This window comes from Etheostoma cragini, chromosome 9, assembly GCF_013103735.1.
Source record: "Etheostoma cragini isolate CJK2018 chromosome 9, CSU_Ecrag_1.0, whole genome shotgun sequence".
NCBI classification, from domain to species: domain Eukaryota; kingdom Metazoa; phylum Chordata; class Actinopteri; order Perciformes; family Percidae; genus Etheostoma; species Etheostoma cragini.
This window is the reverse complement of record NC_048415.1, coordinates 17741189-17757254: the sequence shown is the minus strand read 5'-3', so window position 1 is coordinate 17757254 and position 16066 is coordinate 17741189.

Below are 16066 nucleotides of genomic sequence, written 5' to 3'. Positions count from 1 at the left end.
CCTCCATTCCTCCTTTGTTCAAAGTTTGTGTTTGTTTGAGGGGCTTTCCTCACCTTGAACCCTTTTTGTAGTAACATAGACTTAACCAACCAAAGAATGCTTTAGGCTCAGTAACTGCCAGCTTATTGGCCTCTCTTGATTTGATTCATATTAACAGAGAAAGTCTCACTGTCACACATGAGTGGCAGGAGTCACTCGTTTCAATTTGTTTATGTGGTCACATTGACAAAATGTCAGACCAGGATTAGCATGTGGGCTTTTTCATTGGCTTTTAACAATTACCCATGTCATGTGGTTTCTGTCAGAGTGAAAGTACAATGAAAACTTTCTGTGTTTATAGGAGGAACAATTCTCAGGAAACTTGATTGAAGTTGTCTGAGAGAAGAGAGAAGCCTCCTTGTAAAAAGCCACTAAGTCCTCAGTTCTGCTTGACTTGCTCCCTAACTCTTTGAAAGATGGGAGTCATACATTCCAGACAGCGTATCCCCCTACTCTTCAGAATTTAAAGTCAAATTTGGCCCCAGATCCTTTCCCTGGAAGTTCTATTTGTCTTGTATCAGGGTTAAGAAAATAACCTCATGTTTTTACCTCAGTGCTGGTTGGGGTCAGGGGAGGGTGGGGCCTGGAGGGGGAGGCCATGCATTTATCCACAGGTCATTGTTACAGTAGAAAGCAGCATGGGGATGCTCACAATGGAGTTGTGGGATGAACAGAATGTCTTCTTCTTCTCTGTGGGTCTGTTCACAGTGAGACATCTGCAGAATTCCTTACAAAGCTGTGGAGGTAAATGTGGAAATTGAGGCTACCTGCTGCATGAAACAGCTCAGGCATTATGCATGATGCCGGCCTGCCACCCTCAAGGGAAGGAAAGTGCAGGCTGCTGATGGAGACTTGGCTTTGGAACCCAAAAGCACATCTGGTACATGTACTTTTTTCCTTAAAAGTGCAGATGGTCTTGAATTGCTTTAAAAAAAAAAAAGTCTTTCCATTATATAAAAAAAAAAATATTAGAAAATACAACCTAGGGGAATTTTGACTTTCCCTTTGGGGATTTATTCTAGCTGGTTCAGTTTCTATGCTGGTCATGGACTCAGAGAACATGCATGGAAGTGAACAGAGATGCAGCTGCAGAGCTACTAATTATACCTGAAGAACAAAAACCTGTGTAAGTAACTGAACCACATTCAACCAGTTGTTCTCTGAAGAGGTTATGTAATGAGACCCAAATGGGTGATGTGTGCGTGGGCAGGAGCACCGAGCTGTGGCCTGGTTCCTGTTGACATTGGCCATGTGCTTCAGGATCTGTCTACAGGAATGGATTCAAGCCGGTTTTCAGGCTTCTCACCTCTTCTTCAGCCTTTCCTATTCTCTTTCCGCAACTGAGTGCTGCAGCGGCTCACATGTTGAAAATGACAAGCTAAACAACTGTGAAAACATATTATGAACTAATTGTGAAAGAAATTAATTGGCAAGAAGCAGAGCAAAGAGGCTAGAACAAACAACCTGAAGTGCTAGCCTTTGCATTAGCCAAAACCACATGGACCTTTTCTGGCAGTGCCCAATGTCTGTTGACTCACCAAGGTGCACGTTGCCAGCTATTCATACCTTCCTCCCACTCTCTTTTTATTTATGCAGCAAATCAGTCAGTTTGCCAGCAGACCAGGTGGGAAATGTAAGACTTTGCGAGGTTAGGTGCTGAGTATAGTGCCGGCAGAGGCAAAGTGCAGCGCAGGTATGCGTCATTAACCCTACCTCCAATCATGGTTTCACCTTGAACGAGGATCAAAGTTGAAATAATTTGCAATTTTAAGCGCTATGCCACATCAAAGGGTAGTGATTCCTCCAAATTGGTGAAAACAATATGAAGTGAGTGTCTGTATTGTTGTTGTATTTTACATGTACTATTTTAAATGTACTTTTTATTTGGTATGGTGTACAAATGATGCTTGGAGATAATGGTATATTGATTATTATTTTGATTGATGTGATATCTATCCATCTATCTATCTATCTATCTATCTATCTAATCTGGTAAGTGGGTTAAGTATACTTCAGAGAAAAGGCAACTTCACTTAAAGTAAATATACCTCCTCAGTTATGTCTCTTAAAACATACTGCAGCTGTGTCATTTACCGTGTTAACACTTGTAATAAGTGTTGATAAAATTGTTCACAGCAAAGAAATGACTTAGATCCGGGAATGTGGCAGCATCATTACAATGCCAACCGGGCAAGAAACAAAAGTGTTCACTTGTCCATAAATATTAGACACGCTGTTAACAAGCCAGATTGTCTGAAGTACTTTATTTGGAGGCAACACTAAAATTGAGCACACCCAACATGTCAGTAAGAAAATTCTTATCACACAGCAGGATTGCATGCAGAGACTCTGTATGACTTATCCTACTGGTATGAACCACATGGAGGGAGTAAACAACCCAACCAGTACACAAGCACAGCAAGTAAGGTTGAACCAGAAACATGGATGCATGTTTACAACAGATAGTTAGGTAATACCTTTATCGTTGGCCTTCCTGTTCTCGTAAATACTGTGAATTGTATACCTCCAACCCTAACCTGTATGTAGTCAACACTAAACATCGTTTCCAGCCACAAATCACAACCAAGAGCTGAGCTCGCCATGCAGCGAATCACGGTGTAGTCCAACATTTTCTCTGAACTACTATTATTTTCTATAAAAAAGAAAGTCTCTTTCAGTCAGGAACTTTACAACTACAAAATTATGTTACATAAATAAATACATTTTACATTCTCAACGTGTTTTGGTTCAAAATTCAGTCACATAAATACTGCTAAACACAAAAAGCTAACATCAAGCACTAAGTATGTGTTTGTTTGTGACCCAACACCAAGCCCATCTCTGCACATACTTCATGGAAAATAAAAGTGCTGTGCTGTTCCAGAATGGACAGACTACAGTCTACAGATGTCTGAAGGCCACCATGATCATGATCAGTGGCATTAGAGTTTTAAGGGTGCCTGGCACCCATTAAATGTAATTTTTAAAACGTTATTATTCTGTGCTAACTGTGCATTTGAACACAATTTTGGAACATCATGGTAAGGGAAACACTGATTCATGTTACTAGAAAAAATTCCCTTGCTACAAATGAGTTGGTATTACAAATGACATGGTATTATACAAATGTTTTAACAAATTGGGCTGCTAAGATCAGGATTCAGTCACATTCCATTTCTACAATATCAAGACTTCTAGTTAGGCTATCACAGTATGCAAAAACAGGGAGGGGAAAACTATTTCAATCATTATTTTTAACTCATGCAGAACTCTGAACCTTACTCACCTAGGCTCTAGCTAGCTGTATCCAATATGGCTGTAAATGACTCACCAAAGCCAAATGTAGCTCATTTAAGATAACTGAAACTGATGTGAGAGTTTAATTGACCTGTTTGAAAATAATCATGCCCATTAAGGTTTTAATCAACTTTGTCGACTTTGAGGCCATGTTACAACCACTTCCCAACATGCAAGCTTAAGGTGGATGACGCCTCCTTGGTGGCTGGATGTGCAGTTTCAGCTTATACGGAATCTCTGCTGTGGCTCAAAAACTGATCATTAGGGGTGTTTTATCACCCCTAAAATAGGCTAAAAATGCCCCTGATCAGGATGATGAAAATATTTATGGGGATGAGAGCTTTGGACATCCATTCCCCTGGAGAAGCATCAAGGAGCAAAGAAGGACTTTCCCCCACTGCTCAGACCCCAAACTGAAGCCCCTGTCTGGAATGCAATCTGCCCGCCATCTGCAGGCCTCCACGGCTCTGTTTGATTTTCAAACAAACACCTGTCAAAAATCCATGTCTCATCTCACATAGCTCTTGGATTTGGCAAAAACTTTGACTACTTCCTCGCACCAAAAACAGAGGGGAAGAAGGGTAAATGTGGGTTTTATTTCAACCATCTGTGCATGTGTTAAATATAGAATTTTATGGAAGGCTCGAAGGACTAGTTCTACTTTCCACTTAAATGTCAAAGAATAATAGGCCAGCCAAGGTGCTGCATTCAGTGAGGTGTTTGCACAATAAATGATTCCAAATTCAATTAGTTTGTTCCTTCATCATCAGCTGGCCCTGCGGATTGCACTGTGGGTGTGCAGCCACAGTGTAATGATGCCAAGAGCTTTGGAGGATTTTCTCCGATGAAGGAATAGGAATACTACTATAAGGAATAGTCATGGAGCCCTTGTACAAAATCTATCCATGTCCCCCTTTTTCTCCCCCTATCCCCTGCTGTTTTCCACATCTTTCTCTTTTTCTCCCTCACTCATATTGAGATGAAGGGTCTGCTGGACGATGATTTGGCAGCCATCCAGGCCCCACATCTGCCTGACTGCTGTTCCTCTCTTTTCTTTCCCCCCAAACAGCCCCCAACAGTACTGGTTCAGTTGTCAGCCCATTTCAGGGTCCGTCTCAAGGTCTGCAGATGTGTTTCTCAGAGCAGCAATGATGGACTCTTGCACAGATCTCTAGTGTGAATGACTAATGGTGCGGAGACATCTCTGAAGGCATTGAGGAATGGATTTATCCAATGTCATTTATCACACTTCCTGTCAATGTCCAACATAGATGCCTGATGGAAAGCACACACTCACCCTTGAAACTGACTCAGTTGTTCCACAAAACTGGGGAGAAAATCTGAGAAAATCACCAGAAAAAGTGTATGCTACATTTGAGAGTGAAAGATTTGTATGCATTTTAATATTGAAAATTATTACAGATGCCAGGAACAGATAAGAGCACGGAGAGCACGTCTTCCTGCTAAATTTTGAGAGAAAAACAGAAGTTCAAGGGGAGTATGAAGAGCACCTATTTTGGTCAAAGACATATATACACACACATAGGCAAGAATACTACAGCTTCAGGGCCACCTGGTTTTCCCATGTCAGCAACTGTGACCCATTCTGACCATCTGTGGAGGCCGTATAACTCCAGCTCTCCTCCTCCTATCTCAGACAGGTTTTATGGTGTGCTTCTTGCATCTTTCATCAGTGAGGTTTAGAAAGCTCTACTCTCCAGTGTGTTATCTCAGCAGCCATCCAGCTATGAGGATAACCTTGTATTAGTCACTTTCACATTTACATTGGTCATAAAAAACAATGGAACATAAAACAGCATCCATTATTCATCCAAAAAGTCAAAAATGAAGGCTATTCGACTCTTTGAATTTACCTGTCTGTCAGTGAGAAGAAAGATTTGGCGGTGCGTTGACAGACTGGCGCTGCATAGTTTTCCACCATATTTTTGTGTGTGTGTGATGAATTATAAAAAGACCGATCCAAAGAATAATGAAGCAGAAAAGAAACACATGAGTGATTTTTTTGGGACAATAAACCAAGCCCTTAGTTTTATGTAAAGATGTTCTAACTGGTAAAGGGGGAGAAATAGAGAAAGAGAGAGGGAGAGAAAGGTAAAAAGGAACAAGGAACTGACAATTAGGGACAACTAATCACCAAGTGTGTAGCCAAGCGCATCCCCCCACGCTGGTGCCAGCGCTTGCACTGTGCTTGAACCTGTGCTGAATGCCAACGGCAGATAATTATAAACCCGCAGGGCAGGCCTCCTCTGTGCAGAGGGAGGGATGGAGCCTCAGCCAAGCCTGAACTCCTGACCTTCTTCACACACCAAGCGTCTGTTGTGGGCTTCGGGAGGTGCAAGATGGGTCACAGCAAGCCGTGAAGCAACTGGGAGAGAACGAGAGCGAGGGGAGAGGGGTGGTAGAGGGCGAGGAGGGGGTGCGGGTAGAAGGAAAGGGGGGATGGGTGAGGGACACAGAGCAAGGAGGGTGAGTTGGGGGATGGATGGGGTCTGAGGGAGGAGGAGGTGCTCACTGGAGGGTCACTTTTTTGTTGGCATTCTTTGGTGAGCGATCCCAACCAATCAGAGTGGACAAGGAACCACTTGACAAATCAGAGTGAAACCCTCAGTGAGAGCAATCCCTTTTGTTATGCCTGTTTGGTTATCTCCTCTTACTTCATCAGCATTCATTAGGTGGGGAAATGTGGTCTGTTCCATTCCATTGTATACAAAGAGAAGGCTTTGTTTGAGCTGCTTCATCTTTTTGAGTTTTCTTAACTTGTCATTGCATTGTCACACATTATCAGTAGTTAATTATGTAAATCCTCGATTCTTAATAGTTTTAAAGTCCTGATCTCGCATTGCCCCATTAAACAATGGAACCAGTTTACAGATTGTTAGCAGAATATTTTGATTGACAGTGTCGGTGAGCTGCATGAAGACTGTAGCTACTAATTGAAAAAGTATTTACTTTCCTTTACAAATTAATCAGCACCAAAAGTAATGTGTTATGTTACTTGCTACTACTTGGGTTACTTAATCCAGCTCCAGCTGCCTTAAAACAAGTTACACCTCATGTATACATAAGAGGTATAACGTATAACTTGTCAGAAAAGAAAATGAGACATTGTGGTTTAACATCAGCTGTCCTTCTGACCATCGGCAACTAGCCAAAAGTAGTAGTAGTAACGGAAATGAAATAGCACTTTTGTATCTGCTACACCATATCTGCGCTTTCACTTTACCCATGTTCTCCTTTGAGAAAAAAAATCTGATCCAAAAGGAAGAAAAATATATATTTTATGTTCTAAGTTTCATGATGGATCCGCCTAGTTTTCATTCGGCAAATATGGTATTTTTTTTATTGAAATAACAAAAAAACGTCTGCATTTAAAAAAAAACATATTCTTTTTGACAACAAAAAGGGATGACTACATGGGATGTCTGTTGCACTGTATGAAGTAATGTCCCTCACCCTCCAGATGTGAACTAAACCAGATGAAAATCTAAACATATTGCACACACACACCTCAGTTGTATTTGTTGAAGTAAGTTTATAGCAAGCAATTTCTCCCTTTATTTATTGCACTCTTTTGGAATTGCAATCCCATGTAATTGTTGAGTTTCAAATTGTAATCTGACACTACTCATTACTAAAAAAGGTAATCACTCTACTAAAAAGAAACGGCCCAACACTGTGTAATTGTGATGCTGTGTAAGGACGGTTACATAACATTTTATTGTACTGCTCATTTGTCTGTAACTGATGAAAAATACATAATAATACATAGAATGTAATGTAACGAGGTGATATGGATCAAACCAACAACCTTTGATTTTTCAGATCGTATCTTCTTTTATTCAATCATGTGTTTTTTTCATTATATATGCATTTTACATTTATTTATGTTCATGTCATTTATGCCTGGTCCAAATATGAAAAATATGAATGAAAATAAAATAGTCATGAATTCAATGTCACCGTGACCCACAAAAACAAAAAGACAATGAGAGACTTATACAAAGAGAACAGAAATCTCGACCAGAGTCCCAATTTTCATTTTCCCGTCTTCTCTGTGAAGTCAGAAATGTCTGCAGACCACCTCAGCTCATCTGGCCTCCTGCTCCCATCATGAAGATCTCCCTCGCTTTGCACTTTTTCCCATGATTGAATGTAATTGGGACCAGATAACCGTCTCTCCCTCTCTTTCTCTCTGTTTCTCTCTCTCTCTCCCTCCTCAGCAGTCTTTGATCATTTCTGACCTGGCTCCAGGGTACTCTGATATACTGGCAACCATTTCTTGGGTGGTTTGTGATTGCTCACAGACATACTGCGAGATATATTGAGTATTGATGTGTGAACCACAAAATCCAACGTGCTGCAGTGAATGTCACAACTCTATTCCCTTGGATCGAGTTTGTGCAACAGGCTATTTCACAGGCCTACATGCATCTGTTCAACAGCAAAGTGTGAGTCCTTTAGTTGGAGTTGTTTATGCATGTGTATGTACATTTCATGAGCGATTGTCTTGAGGTCTTGAGGGAATAAAACAAGATGTGCACAAAAGATTCACAAATTTGATTCAGGAGATTTGTAAATCCTGTGCAAATTACTGTTGCCTCTTTCTTTTCTCCCCCCGCCGTACTCCTCTTTGAAACTTGTCTTCTGAGGCAATTGCTCCCAGATGGAGAATATTAGATGTAATCACTACCATTTGCCGGCTCTTTTACTCTCACTGCGAGGTGACATGCCGTCTCCCTCTAACATCTACTCACAATGGACAATTACCCAGCACTCATCGATCACTTTCAAAAAAACATTTTGACACCCAAAATCTGGTGGAAATCATCTCCTTTGATAACCTAGAGAACTTTGCAAATGTGCTTATGTGCATGATAGGTTCATATTCTTCTCCATTGGGTGTGAGTGACCCTATCAGTGCTATTCTGAGTGGCATTTCAAAACTGTCAAGGGCACTCAACATAACTTTCATAAGCCCTTTATTTATAGTGTAGAGCACAAACATACTGCAAGAATTCCTTTTGATCTACCGTTTGATACAAATACGTTCTGGGTATTGGTTCTGCGGTGAAGACAAATGCTCACAACCATTCTGTCTGAAAATCCCAGATGAGGGAGACGTGTGGAATTAGACATGTCCATTTCCTTATACTGAGTTTTTCAGTTTCCTTTTTTAATGTCAAAACCTCTTCTTTGCTTCTAATGTTTAATACATTTGTCTTCCTTCATGTTCTTTGCCACCTCTTGCCCAATCACCAAGCTCCCTCCTCTCCCATCCAACCTCACCTCCTACCATCCCTTTCTCTTTCTATCTCTCTCTCTATCCTTCATTCTCTGTGACAGACAATAAAGCAAGCATTTTCCATGGCTGACCTGCAATTCACCCCTACCTCCACACCATCCCAAACCACAGACAGAGGGTGAGTTACAGCCCGAGATCCAACGGTCCTGGATCTTGAGCCAGATTTGGGTCCCACAGGGTCATCAGCCCCCGTGGCCGGTCTTCTAGGTTCTGCTCAGCGCTGATGGGGTCATAGAGACTCCAGACATGCACACACCACTCACATCACGGTCCCATTGAGGGAAATTCCTATGGGCTCGAGAGGAATAAAAGATGCAAGGTTGAGGGAAAAAAGAAAAGAATGTTGAAATGAAGGAAGAAGGAAATCCTGTTTCACAGAGAGAGAGAGAGACCTGCAATTGCACTTAGGTCAAGTGACTCCTCTCATATGTGTCCGTTCTGCAGGAAGAAGTAGAACGAATTTTGACAATCATCTAATTCTAGGCACGTGCTCCTTTCTGCTTTTCTCACGACCCTCATTTGACACAGCCACATCACTGACCTTTGGATCTGTCATTTTGGCAAGGAGAAATTATAGTTCATGTGAATCAGATGTTACGGAGGGGAGACTGAGTGCTCATTTGCTGCCTGGCAGTTCACCCAGAGGAGGAGCACCTGTTTCCAAATAAATCTTCAGATAAAAATGATATACTGTAGCTTGATCATATGTCTGGAAAAGTAGAAATCTGATTCCTTGCGCATAATTACAGTTTTTTACTCCCACGTAAATTCTTATTCTATTGCCCCAAGTTAGGAGTTCCCATTTTGCGCACTCCTAAGAGTAAGTAAATCCCAGAATTCAAGATTTAAAGCAGAGGCCAGAGTCACATGTCTCGCCAGCCGACTTCATCCACGAGAAGTTGCAGAGCATTGTGACCCCGAGGTCCCAGGGTTGAGGTAGAGGCCCAGGCAATCCTCGCTGGAGGAACCATGAACCCTGTCAGGTTGTGTCAGCTGTCTGGTCAGCTCTCCCTACTTTAGTGAAGCTGGTCTGGTTTGGTTCCACACCACCGGTACCACTCAACCTCTTCTGTAGGGCCAACGGATGACATCCTTGCAGGAAGATGTTCACTTTAAAGCTCTAGTTTATCTTCTGGACAATAATTAAGTAGAGTCCTTAATTTCCTTAGCAGGCACAGTGGATACCTTTGCTAATTATGTGGTCATTGTTAAATGCCAATCCCAATATTGCTACAACAAAAATGTATACCAGTTGCACAAATATAATGCAACACCTAGCTTATCTAGTTTTCTAACATTATCCACCATGAGCTAACGGTCGAACCAGAACAAGAATTCCACGTAGGGTGTTGAAAAGAACAACTTTTTATTGATTAAGAGAGGAGTGTGTTATGTATTCTTTCAAAAGTTACTTACACTTGTTTTAATGTATTTAAAGGTTTGCTACTATTAAAAGATTTAACATTCACATTATCACGTTATTATACAGCACTCCTGTAACACTTTCTGACTCATGATGTTAACAGTTTAAAACTGCTCAGTGCAGCAGAACCAGAAATGTCGTCTTTTTTAGTCCTTGCATTCATCCTCCAATTCAAAACCTTGCGCTTACATTCCCCAAAATGCAATTTGGCAGCAGAGATGCTCACAAGTCTTTGAGCTAGAGTCCGAGTCAAGTCTTAAGTCTCTGAGCTAGCTTCACATATTTTGCGTTCAGATCGTCTTTTGTCTGGGCCTTGTTGTAGGAAGTTTTTCCAGCCAAAGTTCTGATCAATGGTGCAGTCGTCATGTTTGTTGTCTTCTCTCAGGTGTGGCCATGCACAGCAGATCAGTTACGTATTACATGTTGCGTAGGTAGGTTATAGGTTACAAGTTATAGGTTAGTCAGATGTAAAATTCATGAGACATTTACTAAAAATTAAGATTATTCACGAGTCCTTCATCCTGAGTCCGACACAAGTCTGAAGTCTTTTGAGGACGAGTGTCAAGTCAATTCTGAAGTCACTGTGTACGCGACTTAAGTGTGATTTGAGTCCCAGGCTCAAACTCCTCATCGCTGCTCGACGGGCGACGTTTGAGTCGGAGATTTGAATGTGTTATGGTAGTAAGGACTATTGTGGCCTGACAAAATTACAATAACTTCAAACCAACTGTTGTTGTTTTTTTCAAACTTGAAGTTTTCCGCCCCAGCGGATGACTCGAGTGACCTCATTTGAGGCAGTTTATTAGACTTCGGACAGCTCCCTCTGGAGCCACAAAAGGGCTTTAAACAGCTTTTTTTCTCCACAAAAAGAAGAATCCTACTAACCAAGACCTGTAAACAACGTTGATGTGTAAAAGCAGCCCAGTTTCCCTTTACACTCACACAAGTTATTTAGTGTGTCGGCTTAATTGTGATCTAGGAGGACCCATGACATAAGTAAAATATAATTTAAGCTTGGCGCCCTCCCTAAACATAAGTCCTTTTAACAGGGCTTCTCATCCCAAAGTAAAGCAAGAGTGGAGAGACCTTGTCCCAGGAGGTCATAAATTGTCAAGGCAGACCCAGTTGGGCAGGGAATTGAGTGTAGGCAGAAGCTCCCTTAAGACGCCTTGTGGTCTCTGTTTCTGCCAGAGTTAAACCCTCTCACCTCTGCTCATTGGCTGCTTTTTCATTCAGAAGGCTGATTTATTGGAGTTCACAAGGGAGAAATACAAGCAAGCATTTTTTGGAGTAAAAAACTAAAAGTAAGATCAACACATCATATACACACTTTGATGCAATTGTTTTTACTGTCTTTAGAACTAATTCATGATTGTCTCTTTTTTCAATCTTTGACCACCCCCCTTGGCTCTCCCAATGCAACACAGCCCCTCTACTCCCCAAATGAAATTCTTAGGAAAGTCATTTTATATTACCCTTTGACTGTGCATTGAACTGTAAAACCACCCCATTGGAAACAAAATAAAAGGATAGGAGAGGGAGAGAAGGGGGGATGGGGCAAGGAGGAGAATTATAATTCTTTGCAGGCCTTTGGTATTAACCCAAACACCAGAGCTGTCAGCAGTTCAGAGAGGGAGGTGCGAGGGGCAAACATTCAGTGTTAATTGGCACTTTGTAAGCTCTGAGCCTTCCTTTTGTGAGGGAAGTGGAAGAGAGAGTGAGTGAGCAAGAGGGGGGAGGGAGGAGTGGTCAGCAGAGGGGGGTGAGGGAGAGAGAGAGAGAGCGAGAGAGCGAGAGAGAGGGAGAGAGGCTCTTGTTCTTGCAGGTTTGTTGGGCCTTGTGGAGGGTGTTTACGGTTCACTTCTTATCCTTTGTTAATTGGGCTTTCTCTCCCCCAATGAAAAAAAAGAAGAATTCATGTAACCCCCAGCCTGCCACCCATACTGACTCTCCCTGTGAGCTAGAGAGGGATAAATGACAAGAACAGAACAAAGGGGATTGCCCTGTGAACGTCATTAAACGTGTACATGCGCTCAAATCTCTGAATATCAGTCCTTTAAAATGCAAATTAAACAGTTTGAGCTGCTTAGTGCTTTGCATTTGCAAACACTTGTACACATCTTCTTCACATAAAAAGAAAAAATTTTCAGCTACCTGTTTGTTTTGGAGATAAAAGTAAAAGTGCATTGCTGCGAAGACATGTGTGCATTTAAATGTTTACATTACATTGGGGGTGGTTGTGTTAGTGGTGATACAGAGGAGCAGGAGCCATGTCAAACTAGGTACAGGATGTAAAAACAACCTCTCTGTCCTCTTTGTGGATCGTCTCCTTCCGCTGATGTGTTTGGAGTTATCTGAAATAATTAAAGAGGAAAAGATTGGCAGAGAGAGAGGGGGAGAGAAAGAGAGAGAGAGAGAAAGAGAGAGAGAGAGAGAGAGATAGGGAGGCACCTGCCTTTAAAAGAGACAGAGGAAGAGGGGGTGTTGTTGGCATGAGGCTGGTGCACACTGCTTCACAGCACCTCTGGCCTCTTTCTGTCTTTCCCTCTCTCTCCCACTGACTGATGTAAATAATAATAGTGCCGGTACTGAAAGGACACAGGTGTCAACCATTGTGCTGCTCTGAATGGACCTGGGGGAAGGAGGTCAGGGGTTACAGGGCCACCTCTGCCACCTCTCACACCCACAGTTTGTATTCACACTGACGCTTTTTTTCATAGGTTCTCATCGCGTCCCACCTTCTCCTCTGTCTCTCTCGCTCACTCTCTCCTTTTGTTATCACAGCTCAATGTTTTGTGAAAACCTTTCGAAGGTCATGCACAAGCACAGCATTCAGGAAAATTAACATTCTTTTGAAAATGAATCAAGCAGATCAATCGCTGGTTGCAACGTCAGGAGCCAATGAATGAGGGAAATTTGATTTTTTTATATAATTTACACCTCAGATAATATTTGCCAAACATGTTGGGGATTTTTCTATTGGTAGACTACAATCATTGCCTATTAATTTAGCAGTTTAATTTTAATTTAGCAGACAAGGTGTTAAAAGCCTTTATGCTGCACCTTTAAAATGGTATACTGTGAAAAGCATTTGGAAGAAAAGTTTGAAATTTTAGGAAACACTTCTTCACTTTCTTGCCCAAAGTTAGATGAGAAGATTAATACCACTCTCATATCTTTCATTTAAAACATGGCTGGAAACCACAGCGGATTAGCTTAGCTCAGCACAAAGACTGGAAACGGATAGCCTTGCTCTGTCCAAAGGTAACAACATCTGCTAACCAGCATCTCTAACTCACTGATTAACATGTTGTACCTCAGTTGCTTAATTATTTATTATGTATTAAAGCATTTATTTCTTTGGCATTTCATGAGGTGCTAGCCGGGAAGAGCTGGGATGGTATTTATGCTAAGCTTAGCTAAGCTGACCAGCTTCTACCTCCAGCTACATATTTATTGTACAGAATTACTTGTCCAAAAGACAAACAGCCAGTACAATAATACAGTTGAGTGACCAATAACATTAAGACACATTTTTAAAAAGTAGTATATTTTGTGTGTGTAAAGTTCCTTTCAGTACTTACTTTCAATTACGCCTTTCATCTTCCTTCCAGGAGAGAGTACTGTCTGCCTGTCACATGGTAGGCTTGCACCGGCATACAGATATAATGCATTTGTGTGTTTACTCTGCCATCACCACTTCCATCTTCACATGGGAGGCTCCTGAGCCACATTCTCACCAGTTGGTTGCCCCCTTCTAAGCTAGCGGATGATGAATGCCACACACATACGTAATACACACAAGTCAGTGAACAGGCATGACACAACGCATGTGTGTGTACATCAAGGCCACTCTTTCTGTAGTACTCACAGTAAATGATGGATGAAGCTGGACGAAGATTTGTGGAGCAGTGTCCTTTGTGCTCAAAGAAGCAAGACAAGAAAGAACCATAAATTGGGACCGGTACTATTGCCATGGATAGGTGACTATTTATGGTCTGAAACATGACATTTCTGCTGCATCAGCAAACGCTGTGTGCAAACATAAAACCGAGGGCATACAGTATGTTATGTGGAAAAGGGTTATAGACTTATTTTACATGTCGTTTGATTTTACTACTGTAGTGCATATTCATTGACTTAGATTGTCTTCTTTTATCGGTCGACATACAGATTAAATAATATGCTGTATCACGGACATTAAAGCCGAATTCTCCCTCCATTACAAACTGCTGTAAGTAAGAGTCCAACTGGAAAATCAGTCTGCCACCTTTCAAGTTTTATGTGTAGTCAGTAAAGCAACCAGCCTCAGCTTTAGTCTTGGCCTTGGCTGTTGGCAGTCATAATGAAAATGTTTGATCTTGATATAGAGCCCAGTGTTAAACCCTAGGGAAAACCTCCACAATGCTGAACCATTAGGATCAAGATACTCTGGATCCTATTGGTTATACACGGTGTATGTGTAGTTTCCTTTGCAGCATGCATGGCAGTGGATAATAACTGAGAAAGACAAACTAAATGCATCCACGGATGCATCCACGTTTCAATGTTTGATACTATATTTTGTGTGTGTTGATACTATATTTTGTGCAGTGAGCGTGTGTTGTGGGTGGATGCTCCTCAGCCTGTAAGATCAATGCTTGGTGGAGATGGAGATGCTAGAGAAGGGTGAGAGGATTTATTACCTAGCATTAGGAGCACTAATCTGTTGCAGGTGTTTCTGGCTGTTCTCCCAGGCCGTGCCTGCTCTCCTCCCCAGGAGGCCCCACCATGCTTGTGTGTGTGTGTGTGTGTGTGTGTGTGTGTGAAGAGAGGGAGAGAGAGACACACACAGAGAAGGAGACAAAAGATACTTTTTTTCTTTCTAAAACATTTGTAGGGAGATCACGCCATTTCAAAGAGAACAATGCAAACAGCCGTATACATTGAAACTGTGCAACCTTTTATATGAAAGATTCAAAGTGTGGCGTCATTTACATGCATGGAGAAAATCGTCTTCATTTTGTTTCTTGACTTTTCAAATGGCACTATACTTTTACTGAGGTTTGTGACAAAGATAACTCACTCTGGGTATACAGTAGAAAATCACTTTATCAGCAGGGTACAACCTCTGAGGTGTATTACAATGAAGAAAAGACCACCAGGATGGATTGAGCCAACAGCTTCACAGGAAGCCTGTGGTGCTTTTAGAAGATGATGAACAAAGACACAAAGGAACCCACTGAGAAAGTCCTGCTCTGTAGGAAGTCTGCAATGCCTACTGTGGCCAGCTTTGGAAAGATGGAACTAAGTGAAATAGAGAAGAATGGAGCCAGAGAGGAATCCAGGGGTTGAGAGCAGTGAAGACAGGAAAAGGAACGGGGAGGGTGAGGATTGATATGGTGATGGAGGTTTGAAAAAAATAATGATGATTTAAATCTATAAAAACAACGCACTCAATTATTTTTTGAACCAAAGAAGTCAGTATTTATGAGAAAAATGTTTCAAACCAACTTGCTACATCGCCATCAAATGCATGATAGTCTGCTATTGTTATTTTCTTTACAGACAATGGTCTTTACAGACTTCACTGGCTGCTGGAGATGAAGAAACCTGACTTCACTACTTTGGCACTACTGCCCCCATGTGTACATTTAAAGTACTATCCCCTTCAGGCCATGGTATGGAGTATTTACTTGATTCTTATAAACTATGAAAATATGCCTGTTGGATATGGGCTGATTGCTTGGCCTGTGGTTATGCTGCTTTTAGAATTTATCAACACCAAGTTGTAAACCAAAATTACTTACAGAAGGACCCCGAACCACCTACTATGTAACTCCCGTGTATACCCTACTACTAACTAAATGTTAGATCTGCTCGTTTTCTCGGCATTATACTAGATGACTCTTTATCCTAGAAATCCCACATTCAGTGCCATGAGCAGTAAAATAGCTAAACAAGTTGGAATACTAGGAAATACTTGGCATCTGATTAACAAAAAA